Source organism: Notamacropus eugenii, chromosome 5 (genome assembly GCF_028372415.1).
Source record: "Notamacropus eugenii isolate mMacEug1 chromosome 5, mMacEug1.pri_v2, whole genome shotgun sequence".
NCBI lineage: Eukaryota > Metazoa > Chordata > Mammalia > Diprotodontia > Macropodidae > Notamacropus > Notamacropus eugenii.
This window is the reverse complement of record NC_092876.1, coordinates 80408862-80426612: the sequence shown is the minus strand read 5'-3', so window position 1 is coordinate 80426612 and position 17751 is coordinate 80408862. Positions and strand designations below refer to the sequence as shown.

At 43.2% G+C, this 17751-nt stretch overlaps 1 long non-coding RNA gene across 1 annotated transcript in view; it reads right to left on the bottom strand.

Moving 5' to 3' along the window:
- LOC140508617 (uncharacterized) overlaps positions 1-15355 on the bottom strand; it is a 46661-nt gene extending 31306 nt beyond the window's left edge. The window contains exons 1-2 of the long non-coding RNA XR_011968482.1: positions 15230-15355; positions 4802-4892 (exon numbers count right to left, since the gene is read on the bottom strand). This is a non-coding gene — a long non-coding RNA (uncharacterized lncRNA). The remainder of the gene's footprint in view (positions 1-4801; positions 4893-15229) is intronic.
- Between the last annotated feature and the right edge of the window lie 2396 nt (positions 15356-17751).

The window sequence follows — 17751 nt, the reverse complement described above, 5'->3', positions numbered from 1 at the left end:
TAGTGCAAACTCAGCCTTCGGCTCAACCGGGCTTCTAGATCATCTCAAATTCCAAAGGAGTGGGGTCTGAATTAATGAGGTTTGACTGTATTCATTTGCATCCCAAATCTATCTCACCTTCCCCTAAACCTGGGTCTGTTTCTTGGAATGCCTCTCTGTGTTAGTGTGAACATCTCCCTTGGGCCTTCAAGGCTGCAATGAATCATGGGAACCCACCTTCAAAAGGTTTTTGAATCCATAGATGGCTTCACAGGAATGGGGCAGAAGGGAGATTTCAGAGTTGGAAGGGATCTCAGAAATCATCTGGTCTGACCAGTTCCTGAAAAAACATCCCCATAAATAACTGTCCCGTTTCTGCTTGGAGATCTGTAGCAAGCAAGAACTCCCATCCTTCCTGGTGGAGTGCCTTCCAGTTTTGGACAGCTCCAGTTGTTAGAAAGGTGTTTCCTTACGTTGGACTGAAACCTCCCTCTCTGCAATTGACCCTTACTCTCGACCCCACTGTTTCCCATTACTCTGAGTTCTGCCCTCTGCCAAACAGAACTACTCTGATGCCTTGTCTGCATGAATACCCTTCCAATATTGAAGAAAACTGTTGTATCCCCTCCATCTTCCCTTCTGGCTAAACCTCCCCAGTTCCAATTTTGATGGTGCCAACAGCACCTGAAACTCTTCAGCAGCTTAATTAACTGCTCCCATGACCTGGTCTAAAGACCTTTCACCATCCTAATCCATCTTCCTACAGCACTTGCTAGTTTACTCACACTCAAATGCCTAGATTTGTGATCTCTGAGCTCATGGATTTGGAAGTTTTCTCTAACAATTCAGATCACAATCCATCCATACCTGCCCATCCTATGGGACTGTTAAACTCCCAGGTCTACCTGGGGTTGCTAGGTAGAAAGAACAGTGGATAGAACACTGGGCCTGGATTTGTTATAGACCAGAGTTCAAAATCAGCCTCAGTCACTCACTAGCTGTGTGACCCTGGGTAAATCATTTATCTACTGACTGCCTAGGTTTCCTCCATTGTAAAATGGGGATAATAATAGTACCTACCTCTCAGGATTATTGTGAGGATCAGATGATATACTATTTGCAAAATACTTAGCAGAGTGCCTGGAGTATAATAGGTCCTATATAAATGCACGTTCCCTTACTTTTCCTCCCCACTCAAGGTCAACTCAGTGCTCAATGTTCTGGAAGCCTTCCTGGCTTTCTTCCAACATCAAGAGAGCACCAAAGGAGCATTTCAGTTGTTTACATGGCATTCGTCCTCCTTACCATGTGGCCAACTGGTCTTCTCTTCCTATCCTATACTTTGATGATGACATTTTATGCCTGTTTGTCAGTTTCTCAGTGGTTAGATGTTGCTGCCTGCTCACAAGCACTGTGAACTTCTCCTTTCTCCCCTGTGTGTGAGCTGATTTTGAAGTCAGGAAGATCTGATAATAGTGGCTAGGTGGTGCAGTGGACAGAGTGCAGAACCTAGACTCAGGAAGTCCTGAGTTCAAATCTAGCCTCTGGCACTTACTGTATGACCCTGGGCAAGGCACTTCACCTCTGTCTGCCTCAGTTTCCACATCTATAAAAATAGGGATATTGATAGTGCCTACCTCACAGGACTATTATATGTAAAGAGTTTTGCAAACCTCAAAGTGCTATATAAATACTAGCTAGTATTTGTTGTTATTGTTACTATTTCTGCATTAAAAATATTATTCTGAAAAGGGGATCCATACGCTCCCTCTGAGTGTCAAGGAGATCCATGACATGAAAATGTTTAAGAACCACTGATATATGGTACATAGTAAGAGATCAGGCTGAAAGATGACTGGGGACCTGCCTGAAAAGGCCTTGAATGGCAGGTTAAGAAGCCTAGAAAGCCAACACTGCCTGCCCTAGGTCATACAGCTAACATGTCATACACAGGAGCCAGGTCTGGAACTCATCTCCTGATGCTAATCCGTTCTTTTTCCTAAGGCTCTCTGACCTCCAGGACCCTGAGAGCTCCCTGCACCCTGTCACCCCCAGGACACACCTTTCCCATCTTCCATAAATGCAGAGCAGTTCCTCTCCAAGCCGACAGGCAGCATGATGGGAACCCCCCACCACCACCACCACCATGCCTTCTGCATCCGTTATTGCACAACTTGCTGGAGATGGAACATCACTAGTAATGACTGCATTTGTAAGCACACAATGCTTTTTCTGTAAATCCCACAGATCACTGCCCATGCTGATAAGCCTCAAGCCATCCCAGGAAGCCCACATGCCCAGCCTGGAATGTTTACACCCAGGTAAACTGCTGCTGCTTTTGTCTCAGCTTCTGCCTTAAATAGAGTGATCAGGCCTTAGCCAACCCTTGAGGCAGCTGGAGACGGTTCAGCATCCCTGCCGTGAAACTGTCAGGTCCAGCCCCAATCTGCACACAAATTGTCCCTTTAAGAGGCAGCAGCTGAAAAAGAATGACAGGCATTTGGAGACTACTGTACTCTGAAAGGCTTGCCACGTACGGTCAAGTGTCCAATCACACCTGCATGGTTCCTCCGGCTTCTCAGTTCAGTTCAATTCAACATTTATTAAACCCCTACTCCATGCAAGAGGACCTTTGCTCAAGACTGAGTATTAAAAAAAAGACATAGGTCCTGCTTTCAAGAAGCTTAGGGGCTAATAGAAGGAAGGACAAACCTCCTAACAATTAGAACCGTCCAAAAAGTGGAGTAGTATTTGGAGGGAGCAGGGTCCTCCTCACTGGAGGTCCTGAAACTAGGCCGGATGAGCCCCCATCGAGGGATTCCTGTACTAGACAGCTGCAGAGGTCCTTCTAACTCCAAGATACTATGATTCTGTAAGGTACAGACTTACTGACACAAGGAAGAGGGAGATAAGGGAGGTCTAATGGGAAGTGTTAGATTTTCAATCAGAAAACATGGGTTCAAATCCCAGCTCTGCCACTTAATATCTGTGTAACTACTGGCAGCTTGGAGATACAGAAGAAAGGACACTGATTTGGGAGGCAGAAACTCTGGGTTCAACTCTTACCTCTCATACTTATGGCCTGAATGACCTTAAATAAGTTGCTAACTCTGAATCTCAGTTTCCCCTCCTTTAAAAGAAAGGGATTCAACCAGATGGCCTCTGAGGTCCCTCCCAGCTCCAGTATAATGATCCTGTGAAATCATTTCACTTGTCTGGATCTCAGTTTACTCCTTTGTAAAGCAAGAGGGCAGCTAGGTGGCATCATGGTGCATAGAACAATGGACCTGGAGTCAGGAAGGCTCATCTTCCTGAGTTCAAATCTGACCTCAGACACTAGCTACGTGGCCATGGGCAAGTCACTTAACCCTGTTTACCTCAGTTTCTTTATCTGTAAAATGAACTGGAAAAGGAAATGGCAAACCACTCCAGTATTCCTTCTAGGAAAACTCCAAATAGAGTCACAAAGAGTCTGATATTGAACAAAAAAAAAGAGGGTTTGAATAAATCAAGCCACATGTGGCCTCAAGACTGCACCCCTGGTTTAATGGCTCCTGTGGTCCCTCCCAAGTCTGATGCAAAGGAGACTCCCAGGCAAAGGACTAATCTAACTTTGAGGCAGGAAAGATTGGTTTTATCTGAGATGGGCTTCGTGGAGTAGAGGTTCCTAAGCTGGGCCTTAGAGGAAGGGAGAGGCATTGCCAGGTGTAGGGTGGGCTGAAGGAGGGAGAAGCGAAGAGGTTCCTTTCCAGGACTAGGGCTGGCATAAACAAAGATCCAAAAATGGGCAGTAAGAAGGTCATAAATAGAGGATGAAGGGGGTCAGTTTGTCCAGAGCTTTGAGTAGGTGAAGACGATTTGTGGGAGACAAGGCTGAAAAAGTAGATTGGAACTGGATTGTAAAGGACCTTGAATGCCAGACTCAGCTGTTTATGTTTTATTCAGTAGACCATGAGGAGTGAAGCCCCTTAGAACTTTTAAGAAGATTTTTCAGGCAGTTTAAAAGAATAGACAAGAGAGAGGATAGCCTAGATTCAGAGCAACCTGTTAGCAGAGTATTAAAGTTATCTAGGGGAGAATAGATGAGGGACTGAATGAGGCAGTTGAGAAGAAATGACAGTGGCCCTGGAGATTGATGGGGCTGTTCCCATTGGATTTGGGCTGCATTTTATGACCACCTTTGTGGCTCCCATAATCCTTTGCCCCCTTGAAATTTCTGGGCTTCTGGCCACACCACCTCATTCACAGCCTCCAGCCTCAGGTTCATTCACATGAATCTCCCAACAACCCTGGAAGATAGGTGCAAATATCTCCATTTTAAAGTTGAGGAAACGGAGGCAGATAGTTTAAGTGACTTTCCCCATGCCAACGATGTGTTCCTTCCTCACCTCTGTACTTTCTTTCAAGCCTCAGCTAATATGCTATCCCCTACAGGAACATTTCCGATTCCCTAATTAGTTGTTAATGCTCTGTCCCAACTCAAATTATCATGGATATAATTATCTGTTTACATATTATGTCCTCCCAGGAGATCACTGGTCTCCACATTCTTTTGTTTATGGATTCTATCAGTAAAACATTTTAGAACACACCTCCATTATGTGAAACTTTAATTATTTATAAGTTATGTAATGTACTATCTAACCAATTATGTACAATATAAAACTTAGAGAAAAAATTTAAAAGGATGAGATAAAGATGGAATCATTTTTCCCCCTTAGAGGTAATAGGGAGCCACTGGAGTTTATAGAACGTGTATATAATTGGGGGAGGGCAAGGAAGGAAGGTGGTCAGACTTGCACCTTAGGAAAGCACCTCTCACCTGTGGGGAGGAAGGATTGGAGCAGGGAAAGTCTAGAGGCAGGAAGGCCAGTTATGTTGCTGTTCAGTCATTTTCCTTGCTGATTGATTATCTAAAAGAGTCAATAATACATGTTCATCAATAATCAGGATATAAAAATAATAGCTAACATTTATATAACACTTTAAGCTACGTTGTTCAATCACATCTGACTCTCTGTGACCCCATTTGGGGTTTTCTTGGCAAAGATACTACAGTGGTTTACCATTTCCTTCTCCAGCTTATCTTATAGATGAGGAAATTGAGGCAAATAGGGTGAAGCCACTTGCCCAGGACCACACAGCTGGGAAGTGTCTGAGATCACATTTGAACTCAGGTCTTCCTGACTCCACTGCACCACCTAGCTGCCTGCATTCATGAGTACTGAGTAGTTTTCTTAGGGCACCTTACCCATCCTGTACTTGGATAGTACATCCTCCATCACAACCCTGACAAACAGCCTTCTAGCGTCCTCAGACTCCAGGAATCTTTTCAGAGTGGGGGGTGGGGAGGGAACAGGACCTGTCATTTTATAAGGAACTGAATGAAGAAATAAAACAGCTTCAGCAAAACCTATTTCTGCTACTTGTCTTGAGTTGAGATTAGCAGTCAAGTTAGCAGCAGCAACAGGAAGGAGCTACCCCAGTTCTCAGGCTGCCAGTGACCACATTTGCCAACCTGTCCCTCCTACATGTCAACAAGCTATTTCTCATTCCCTTATTCCTCCTTTCAGCATTAAATAAACATTTCACAAAATCTCCGCTTTCAGCCTAGTGTCTTACACATACTTAGTTAATGTTTGTTGACTTGACTCAGAGCAGGAAAGGACCTTCAAGGCCATCTACCCCAACCCATATCTGAAGCAGAAATCTCCCTTCAAGGAGTCATTTAGTCTCCGCTTGAATACCTTTAGTGATGGGAACTCACCACCTTGAAATGCAGCTCATTCTTCTTTTCCATAGCACTAATTGTTAAGAAATTTTTCTTGGGCCAAAATCTGTTCTGCTGAAACTCCTCCTCCCACCCTTGTCTTCAATGTGCCTAGTTTATCCCTTTAGGGTCAAGCAGAAGAAATCAAATCTCTCTTCCTTAGCACAGCCCTCCAAGTTCTTGAAAAGAGCTGGCCCACATCCCCTAAGGCTTCTCTTCTCCAGCCCCAATTCTGTGAACTCTTTCCTCAATGGAGTCATCTCAGCCCCCTCATCACCCTAGTCACCCAGAATGCTCTGGAGCTTGTCAATACCACCACCACCACCTCCAAGCTGTGGTAACCAGAATTGAAAACAACACTCCTGGGGCAGTCTAGAGAAGCCAGAAGATAGGAGGCCCTGCACCTCCCCACTCAGAGAGGATGCTTCTCAATTCAGTCTGATTTAATCAGCTTTTCACACCACCACCATCACCTGCATCGCGATTCAATTTAATAAATTCAACAAGGAGATGGCAAAGTAGACAGGACTTAAAATTTGGAGTCAGGGAGACCTGAGTTCAATTTATTGTTGTTCAGTCATGCCCGATTCTATGTGGGGTTTTCTTGGCAGAGACAGTGGAATGGTTTGCCACTTCCTGCTCCAGCTCATTTTACAGAAACTGAGGCTAACACGGTTACATGACCTGTCCAAGGTCACACAGCTAGGAAGTGTCAGGTCACATTTGAACTCAGGAAGAGGAGTGCCTGACTTTGGAGCCAGCCATTCTATCCACTACTGTCTCAGCTTCAGTGCTCAGAAAAGATTTAAAGTAGGATTTGAGCTCAGGGAACAGGCAGGTAGACAGAGTGTTACCTCCTGGAGAAGAAGCCTGCAGTACAACCTTGCTGAGGAGTGAAATTCAGCTTGGTATCATGTACCCAGGAGGTAACACCACAATCCCATCTTTGAATATGGAATATACTTCTGGTCTGTATTCTGAGCACTGAAGCTGAGACACCCCCGACATTTATCTGTGAAACTCCTCTTCCTCTTCCTTCCTAGTACTAAAGAAAGAGACAGAAATAGAGACAGAAAGACTGAGATAAAAAGAGGAAGAAACAGACAGAGGCAAAAAGATAGAAATAGAGAGAAAGAGACAAACAGAGAATAAGAAACAAAGATAGGCAGAGAGGGCAAAGAGACAGAGAAACAGAGAGAGAAATAGAGACAGAAAGACAATGATAGAATCAGGAAGAAAGACACAGAGACAATGTGAAACCAAGAGAAAGAAGCAGAGAAGAGAGAGAGACAGAGAGAGAGAGAGAGAGAGAGAGAAAGAAAGAGAGAAAGAAAGAGAGACAGAGAGAAAGACAGTGATCGAATCAGGAAGAAAGACACAGAGACAATGTGAAACCAAGAGAAAGAAGCAGAGAAGAGAGAGACAGAGAGACAGAGAGAGAGAGAGACAGAGAGAGAGACAGAGAGAGACAGACAGAGAGAGAGACAGAGAGAGAGAGACAGAGAGAGAAAGAGACAGAGAGACAGAGAGAGAGACAGTGATAGAATCAGAAAGACACAGAGACAATGTGAAACAAAGAGAAAGAAACAGAGAGAGAAGAGAGAGGCAGAGAGATAGAGACAGAAAGAGAGACCAAGGTAGAGAGAGAGAGAGACAGACTGAGAGACAGAAGGAAAAACAGGCAGAAAGAGAAAAGAGACAGTGATAGAGTCAGGGAGAGAGAAAAAGAGACACAGAGAGAGAAAGAGAGAGAGAGAGAGAGAGAGGGAGAGAGAGAGAGAGACACTCCTGGAAGGGGCAGTGAAATTGACTTCCTCTCTTGCCAACAGGATGACTTCCTAGGTGAGCGAGGGCAGAGCTGCCTCATTGATTTCTTTGCTAGCACCGCTAACACTTGTCACTAGCTTGGAGGACTAATGTGCTCTCATTTATTATCACACAGCTTTTCTAAAATGCCAGTGTTTTCCTAACAGACTGTTCGTCTGACATTTTCTATGAACTGCTGAGAGTAGTGACTTTCCTCACACTATGTTTCATTATACCACGAAGGAGGAACCATTGTCAGAGAGGATAGAGGGCTGGTCCTGGGGACAGAAAGACCTGAGTTCCAGACCTTACTGTGATACATACTGTGTTACCAGGACAAGTCACAACTTCTCAGGGCTCTGGACAACTCTCTCAGACTAAAAGCTCTGGTCAGAGTTGCCAGCCTGTATCTAATCGATGACACTGATGGGATCTCAACTCTAGAGCAAGGAGAAACAATGAGATTATCTCGTAAGACTACAAACTCTTCTTACCATATACCAGAGACTTGCAGTGAGATTTCTCATTAACACTGGGGCATCTGAGCTGATGTTGAGACAGCTATTATGCCATATAATAGAGATTTGTAGTGCCTTGTTGTCTCCCCCCGTTTACACTGTGAGCTCCTCAGGAACAGACTGATTTTATCTTTCTTTGTATCCCTGTTACTTGGTGTGGTATGGGGAGGGGAGTTCTGGTGTGAGGTTCTGCTAAGCCTTTCTCAGTGCTGCTCATCCACCTTTGGTGTCCACCTTCACCCAGCTCTCACCTGTAACTCCAAGAAGCTGTAGTATGCACCATGGTCTAGGCAGACAGGCTATACCAGACTAAGGGTAACCAACAGGCCTCAAGCCCATTGGTGAGTTAAAGGGGTATCTGCCCCAAGCATGTGAAGACTTCCCCTGGTGCAATGGGTGGATGAGAACAATTTATTCCAACGGCCATGAAAGTAGCTGAAGCCAATGCCGTAGAGTACTTAGAGTTTGGTCAGACGTTAAAGATGCCGAAGTCACCCTCTGCATTCCAGGTCAGTGCCAGTCATCCTGACTTTTGTCCTGCCACTGGACTTTGATGACTCTGGAAGAGAGAGTGAGGCTGATGGCTTTGCACTAATCTGCTTACTTAATCCAATTCCAGAGCAAGTCAAGACAAGACTGTTATGTCATTGGTCCTCTTCAAAAACAAAGGACAAACAAGTTGTAGGCACTTAATAAATGCTTGTTGACTGACTGGCCAACTGCAAGCAAGCTGCGTCATCCGTCTGAGCCTACATTTCCTCCTCGGTGAGATGAAGTTAATGACACTTTCACTATCAATCTCAGAGATTTCCTGTTCATGAAATGAAATGTCAGCTATGAAAATTATGAACATCATCATCAGTGACCAGTTCTACAATTAGACCGATAAGGGCCACAGAGCCAGGGTTCAAGTCCAGTCCAGACTCTGACTCAAACCAGCTCTTGAACTGAGGCAAGCAAGTCTATTCATCTCTCAGTGCCCCCAGACAACTTTCTAAGACTCCAAGTTTCTGAGAAGGTACTGATTTGCATTGGCAGAGAAAGGGCTTCACCAGGAACTCCGTACACCAGTGAAATCGCAGGTCTGAATAACAACAATCAGACCACTATGTGCTAAAGACAGAATGTGGCATCATGGATGGAGTGTTGGCTTTGGAGTTGGAAAGACCTGAGGCCAGATTCTGTCTCTGGCACTTAATTTGCTGGAAGGATGACCAGGGAAAAATCACTTAACCTCTCTGAATCTCATGGAAGAGATGGGAAGTGGTCAGTGTTGATTTAGCTCACTTCCCTGGACTGCAAATCCAGTGCTTTTTCCATTGTACCCAACTGCCTACAGTCTTCCCTTTCCCTAACAACCTCTTCCCTCAGATCCCACATAGCATTTTGCCCCTATATAATCTCCTTATATGAAACCACATATTAGAGCTGTCTGTACTGGTATTTTATCCCTTATACACACACACACACACACACACACACACACACACACACACACACACACACACACACACACACACACACCATAAGTTTCATGAGGGCAGGACTACACACTGCTCTGCACACAACAATCATTTAATAAACATTGTATTCTCTAAGGTATTGGAAGCTAGCAATCCAAATGTCCCATGTCTACCAACCCACCTCCACCCTCACACCTCAGGCTGTCTTTTCTTAGACTTACGGCTTATTCATAAGCTCTACAGCCTGGAGGAACTTTAGATGCCATCTTGTCTAAGCCCTTGCTTTACATATCAAAGGATTATAGATTTAGAGCTGGGAGACCTTAGATGCAATCCAGTCCAACTCTTCTTTTACAGATGTGAAAAATGAGGCTCAGAGAGGTCAAGAGATTTGCTCAAGGTCACACAGGTAGCAAGTGGCAGAACTCAGATGTTCTGACTCCAAACACAGTGTTCTTCCCTATTAATCAGTCTGCCTTCTACATTCTGTACCTGTAGTTAATAAGAAAACAATCCCTAACTTCCAGAGGACAGGGAGTGCCAAAGGGGTGGAGACTGACACTACAAAGCTTCTGTTCCACTATCTTGATGATGTAACTTCTGTAGAACTCAGAGGGAATCTGGTAAGGGGAAAAGGGATGGTCCCTGTACCTCATCTTTAAACCCCAGAGATGCAAACTCAGTCAACGCTTGTTGTTTCTAATAGAGTCAGAGGCAAGAAAGTTTCCCACAGGCTGACATTTTTGGAAGCCCACATAATGGCGAGTTATTCATATCCAATCCCAGCACCCTATGAGAGACTGAAACATATTGTACCCATTACAAAAGAAATGCACAGTAGAAAGTCAGCCATTTGTGTCCATGACAACAGGGATGGGGGGAGACATATTTTGGCAAATCTGAGTTCATTTATATTCAAATAAATATTTCAGTCGATGACTCTGGCAGTTTTTTGCAGGAGAGATTTCTAGAGCCATATTGAACACGTTGCTTTGACTTTAAAAACTTGGGAATTGAAATGCTGGCCAATTCCAAAGTCTACTGGGCGCCGAGCAAGAGGGAGAAGGTATGGTCTTGTTTGGCACATTAGCTATGGAGAAGCAATTCACATACCAGGGAGGGGGTCGGGCTAAATGATCTCAATGGCCCCTTCCAGCTCTGAGAATCTGGAATTCTGTGCTTCTAACATGGGTTACCCACTGTTGTGAAAGGTTATAAGCCATGGGTTTCATAGAATCACAAACACAGAAGAGACCTCAGCAGTCATCTGGTTCTGAATAGAAATCACCTTAATACCATCACCCAGCTGCCATCTAGCCTCCCACCTGAGCCCCTCCAGGAATAGGAAGCTCACTACTTCCCAAAGCATTCCACTTTGGAATGGATGGATGGATGAAATGGCAGTTATTATTAAAGTACCAGGCACCATGCTAGGAGCCAGGCATAAAAATATAAAATGATATGGCCCCTGCCCTAAAGGAGCATATATTCTAACAAAGGAATAATAGTGGTCAGGGAAAAGAATGTTGATATAGGAAGGTGCAGGAACTGTGAGTGGAGCCACAGAGTAGTTCATTGTCATGTCCTTTCTAAAAGTAACGATAGGATTAATTTTTTTTATTGTATCTAGAGCAAAGAAGCAAGCTCTCTTTCCCCCTTTGTCCTCTACTGAGCTACCATTATCTGTGAAATTCAGATATCCAGGCTGTATCTACTTTGGCATGAATAAGAGCTGCAAAATATCAGGGAAAGGAGGGTCTTAAAGGTCATCTAGTGCAACCCTCTCATTTTACAGACAGGGAAACTGAGGCCCAAAGAGAGGACATGAAGTAGTAAATAACTGAATGAAAATCTGACCCCAGATCCCCTGATCCCCAAGCTAGCGTTCTTTCCACCACTTATTGCTGCATTACAATACTCCAACAGCCTTAGTCTTCTCTTCCAAACCACTAGCCACAACATGTCTAGAGCTGCAGAGGAAAGAAAACCTTCCAGTTCTAGAGAAAGTCAATTCTCAGATCCTATATTAAACTCTAGAAAGCTTTGCTCAGAGAATCTACAGGCCCTGGCCTCTGATACATAATCTGTCCAGTCAGAGTATGTGATCATTTAACTATTGCTGAAGACATCCCCTGCATCAATGACCTGTCCAACTATTTACCAAACAAGTATTTATCAAATTCCAGCCTCATCTTTCTGCTCTTTTCTCTTCCAGATCTCTCCTTCAGAGAATTTCTCCTCTCTCTTCATCTTTTTTTTTTTTTTTGGCTTCAAAGAGCACTCATAAGCTAAAGAACTCTTCCTCTTCATTTTCAGCCTCTCGTTCTTGAGCACCAAACATAGGTTTGCCAGCTGCCCACCAGATGTTTCCACTCACATAGCTCATCTTTGAACGCAGAAAATAGGACTCATCATCTCCCTTATGTCTCCAGTTCCCCCTCTAAACGTCCTTATTTCTGTCAACCACGTTCAGTAAAAGTTCTCCCTGGTTCAGAACCATGGAGCTGTCTTTGACTGTCACTTATAAGGTTGGATTTTCACCACCAATTCAGTGTGGGACCACTGGCAAATGGCTTCTTTCCCCCACCTTAGCTTCAGTTTTCTTGTCTGTTAAATGAGAGAGATGGACTACATTCAATTCAATCAACATTTATTAAGTGCCTACCATGTTCAAGGATTGTACTCAATACTGGGAACATGAAATTAAAAAGCAAAATAAAACCAAACCCAGACTAGTCCCAGTCTTTCAGTGGCTTATAATCTAATTGAGGCAGGAAGGTGGGGGATGGCATGCAGGAATCAATATGATAAAGAGAGAGTGGGATAGAAACCAAGGTAAAACAACGAATGCAACAAGACATTTAAGGAGAGGAGAGATAACAACTGGCACACAGTAGGAAGTCAATAAATGTTTGTCAACTGACTTGACCAAATGTCAGTGAGTCTGCATCTTTGAGATTTAATTTAACTGAGGCAATGATAGAGAGCTGGGTCTGGAATCAGGAGGACCTAGTTCAACTCCAAACTCAGAAACTTACTAACTGTGTGACCCTGGGCAAGTCACTTAACCTCTATCTACCTCCATTTCCTCAACTGCAAAATAATACCACCAGGGCTATTGTGAAGAATGAATGAGGTAAGATTTGGAAAGAGCTTAGCACAATACCGAGCACATAGTAACTGTTTAATTAACTGTTTATTTCCTTCCTTTGGAATTGACTGTGTGACATGGGAAACACTGGTGAAAGACTGCCCTGCATGGCATACCCACATGGAAGAAGTCGCTATGTTCTAAAAGCAAAGCAGAATTGCAGTAGCTCAAAAGAAACTCAAGATACATAAATTTAGAAAATCCATCCCAAATATCCATATGGATTATCTGTACCCAGCTTGCAACTGAACATTCCAAGCTCACATTGATCTGATCAGCCACAGTCAGACACACAATAACTTGACTCTAACATAGTGATGTCATGTTGGTCCTTCTCAAAAACAAAGGACAATCACCATTTTCTTTCTTCCAACAAGAACAGACTACACACCAGGCATTGTCCTAAAGTAGGAATACGAAAACAAGAATCCCAGACGGGGGGCACTTTAATAACAGTTCTCATTTCTATGAGGGTAACCAAGCAACCAATTCCACCAGTGAAGCTCCTGCCCTCAGGAACCTTACAATCCAGAGTTTCTGGTTTCTTCATCCTGCGAGAGAAACATTGCTATGAAGTAGAGAAAGCCCAGATCAGGGAAGAAGGAAGGCTATAGAAGAATAATAGTGTTAAAGAAATAAAAGTACAGTCAAAAGAAGGAGTCTTGGACTTAGAATCAGGAAGACTTAAATTTGAATCCTGAGTCTGCCACTTAGTACATGTTATCTCAGAAAAGACATTTAGGTTCCAAAAAATAATCATTAATCTCTGTGGACCTCAGTTTCCTCACCTATAAAAAGAGGACTAGAGGGTCTTTAGCAGTCCCTCCTGCTAGAAATCCTATGACCCTATGACTGGGGTTCAAGTGCCAACCCTGACCATCACTGACCCAGTCATGACTCTTGACTAAGTCATTTCTCTGCTGTACTTCCCCCATCTATAAAAGAGGGATGGGAAGCCCTACCCTGGAGCCTCACTGGAGGTGGTAGGGAAATTGTGTGGCAAACCACCACAGAAATGAGAGCTACTAATAAAGTTGCCCCCTGCTGGGATTCATGGGGCCCTGGGCACTTTGGACATACCCTTCTCCAAGTCTCAAAGGTCCACAGATTTGGGACATAAATGACTTCTACATGGAATTTTTCCACAAGGATTCTTTCTCTATGAGACATTGTTCATAACACGGAAACCTTGATCGATATTAAGCATGGTGACTTCCTACTTTCTATGCCAGGGAGACCATGGGAGCGATACGCAGGGGGTACTAAGACTGCTGAGACTGTACCTACATGGGGTCCCCTCATTCAGTGTTTGGATCAAAGATGTCTTGGGGTGTTACTTTGCATATATATACACACACATAAATACACATATATTTATATTCATATATGTGTGTATGTGTTTATATGTGTATATATTTATATTCATGTATATGTGTATATGAATATGTAAATACCACAATGTATATGGAGCAGATTAAAGTTTTAGGAAGTGACCCTCCTATACCTTAAAATTCAGTGGGACTAGCTCCCCGAAAACCCAGGAAAATAGTTCTGGGTAATTATGCTTTGTGGCATAGAGAATACACAATGCTGAGCCTGGAGTCAGGAAGACTTGGGCTCAAAGACCTCCTCTAACACTTAGTAACTGTGTGACCATGACTGAATTAGTCAATGCTGCATGTGATCCTCTAAAACTGGAAGTTTTCAGGTACTGTACTAGATGCTGGGCATCCAAATCCATGAATGAAACAAACCCTTCACCCAAAGAGCTTACAGTTTGATAGGGCAATAATAAATGATTATGTATAACATATATGTAGTTGCTGATCTGTATTGGTGGAAGGAATTTCCACACTGGGAGCTCCTCTCACTGATAAAATCACAGGTCCAGATCCTCTCCTATCCCTACTGACCCCCCCCCAAAAAGTCAGTTATCATTATTTATAGGATGATAAATTTGGAACTTGAAAAGATCCTAAGAGATCATTTTATGCAATCCCTACCCCCACCCCAGCCATTTTACATATGAGAAAACTGAGGACCAGAGAAGTTAAGTGAGTTGCCCAAGGATGCAGAAGTAGTAGGTATCACAATTAAGATCTGAAGCAAGGTCCTCTAGGTCCAAACATTTACTGTACTATATTGGCAGTGAAAATACTGTTCTGTGACAGTGGATGTATAGTACATCCATATGGTGTATAAGTTTAGTACTATAGTAAATAGTCTATTTTCATATTTTCCACTTCCAATTTGACCAAGTTCCTCTGATGGGGTTCCCAGAACATTTTTGTTGGTGCATCTGCAAAGGAGTCAATATAATGTAAACAAAGCTTCTTTGATATTGAGGAGTGGGGGAGGGCAGAGAGGACAACTGAATCCCTTTCCTAGTCAGAAACTCTTTTAAAGCAAGTAAATCCTAAGACTAAGAGGCAGAATGGCTTCATTGGCTAGAGGTCTGAACTAGATGTCAAGATAATACAGGTTCAAATTCTGCCTCTAACACTAACTGTCAGTGTGACCCTGGATAAGTCACTTAACTTACTTCTGAGTTTTAGAATTAGTCCAGAGTTAGTCTGTAGTCAAGCTGCAGTTGACCTGAAAAAGATGAGAGTTTTAGTAGAACAATACCGTTCATCAGTGGGGTGATACAACAGCTGAGATAGAGAATACCAACTTGGAATGTACTCAGTAAGAAAAAGAATGAGAAGGGAGGTGATGGACCCATTGTTCTCTGCCCTCATGACATCACATTTACAATATGGTATCAGGTTCTGAGAACTGGATTTTTAGAAAGAAGGTGATAAGCTGATGATTATCCAGAGGAGACTAACTGGGATATGGAAGGACCTTGAGACCAAGTCCTGTGAGAATCATCTGAAGGGTGGGGGTATTTAGCCTGGGGAAGGGAAGGTTTGGGGAGCAAGGGTTGCTATCTTCAAATATTTTTAAGAATTGTCTGTGGAAGAGGAAACAGACTTGTTCTGTTTAGACACAGAAGGCACAGCTAATAGCACTGCATAGAAGTTTCAAAGAGACTAATTTAAACTTGACATAAGGTGTGTGGGGGAAGCTTTCTGAGGAGGAGAGCTGGTCAAAAGAAGGTTGAGTCCTTTTTCAGGAGGGAGATTTTAGTTCAGCTAGGTGGCACAGATAGGTGATGCCATGATGCCATAGTGCACAGAGCACCAGGCCTGGAGTCAGGAAGACTCATATTTCTGAGTTCAAATCTGACCTCAGACACTTATTAGCTGGGTGACCCTGGGGATGTTATTTTAGCCTGTTGGCCTCGGTTTCTTCACCTGTCCAATGAATTGAAGAAGGAAATGGCAAACCACTCCAGTATCTCTGCCAAGAAGATCCCAAAATAGGGTCACAAAGAGTATGACTCAATAACAGTCTTCAGCTCAATGGATGTCTTCCCATAAAGATTTGTGACTATTTAGGGGAGAGGGGTATGTTAAAGAAAGGATTCTTTTTAAGTTCTGGTGTTGGACCAGACAGTCACTGAGGTCTCCCAAAGTACATGGGATCTTAGAATAAAAGCTGGAAAAGACCTGAGAGTTCTTCTACTCTAACCCCTTTGTCTTACAAAAAGGAAACTGAGGTACAGCAAGATGAAATTAGTTGCAAATGGTTACACAGGTAATTAATGCAAAGCCAGGATTTGAACTAGAGTCCTCCTATTTCAGAACTAGTGCTCATTTCCCCGCAGCATGTATAGCCAGACTGAATGAGCCCCAGTAAAAAATCAGTTCATCATTTTAGAGGCTGAAAATGAAAAGGATAAATTATGGTACTGGGATTCCGTCTTATTAGCAATGATTGCAAATGTTAGTGTATAATATGTTCTAAAGGGCTGACCAACTCTATTTGGGAGTTCTGCTACTATTCACACATTAGAAATGGGAATAAGAAGGCCATGACTGCAAAGTGACCAGGGTTGGGGGCAGTCCCATTTCCTAAGACAAATGAAAATCATTTATACCAAGCACACAAGGACTTTGCCTCGGAGATGACCTTTCAGTCAATGCTAATAATAATCTGAGTGAAGAAAACATTCAAGATCATTAGAAAAAATTAGAAAAGCCAAATGCTTGCTTTGAAATGATGGAATCTGGGGAATGGTGTTTGCTCTATCTACTTACTCTGTTAGGATAGAAAAACAATGAAACCTGGGAAGAAATTGTCTGCTCAGAAACGCAGGCTACAATTTGTTGAATGTGGTATAGACCACTGGAAAATGTGACTCCTTTGTAAACTAAATTAAAGCTAATTGACTTATTAACTAGGCTCTAAACTCTCCTACCCTAGACCCTGATAGACATTATAAGGAAAGAGAACAACCCACCAGACAGAGGTGTACGCTAAAATTGTCCTAACACCAAACCCTGAATTTAATGAAGTAGCACAGGACAACTAACAGACACAAAGGATTTGGCACTAGACCTAGAGTTAGGAAGACCTGAGTTCAAATGTGGCCTCAAATGCTGTGTGTCTCAGCAAGTCCCTTAACCTCTCTCTGACTCAGTTTCCTCATCAATAAAATGGAGATAATAACAGCATCTACCTTCCAAGGTTACTATGAGGGCATGTAAAGCCCTTTGCAAACCTTAAATCATTATATAAGTGCTAGCTATCATTATCATTACTATGATGATAGAAATAATTCACCATAGAAACTCCCCCACTCTCACCTATTAAGCCTGAATTATACTATCCCACAAATATATGCAACACCAGAGAGAAAAGTAGACAGTCAAAGGGAATACACATAGGGCACACATGTAGAGGGAGTCTACTCTGAAGGAGCAACTCACCCTTTCAGTGCAGAAGGCCTACTAGAGTCCTCTGATGATGTCATCCTGCCACTGTCCTGGGTCCTGAACCTGGGGTGCCATTATTGTGTCTGTTGCTTCTCATCTCCTTCCTCTCCTTCCTCCTCTTTCTTCTCTTTCCTTCATTCTCTCTCTCTCTCTCTCTCTCTCTCTCTCTCTCTCTCTCTCTCTCTCTCTCTCTCTCTCCCTCTCTCTCTCTCCCCTGCATTTCACCTGACACACCCCCAGA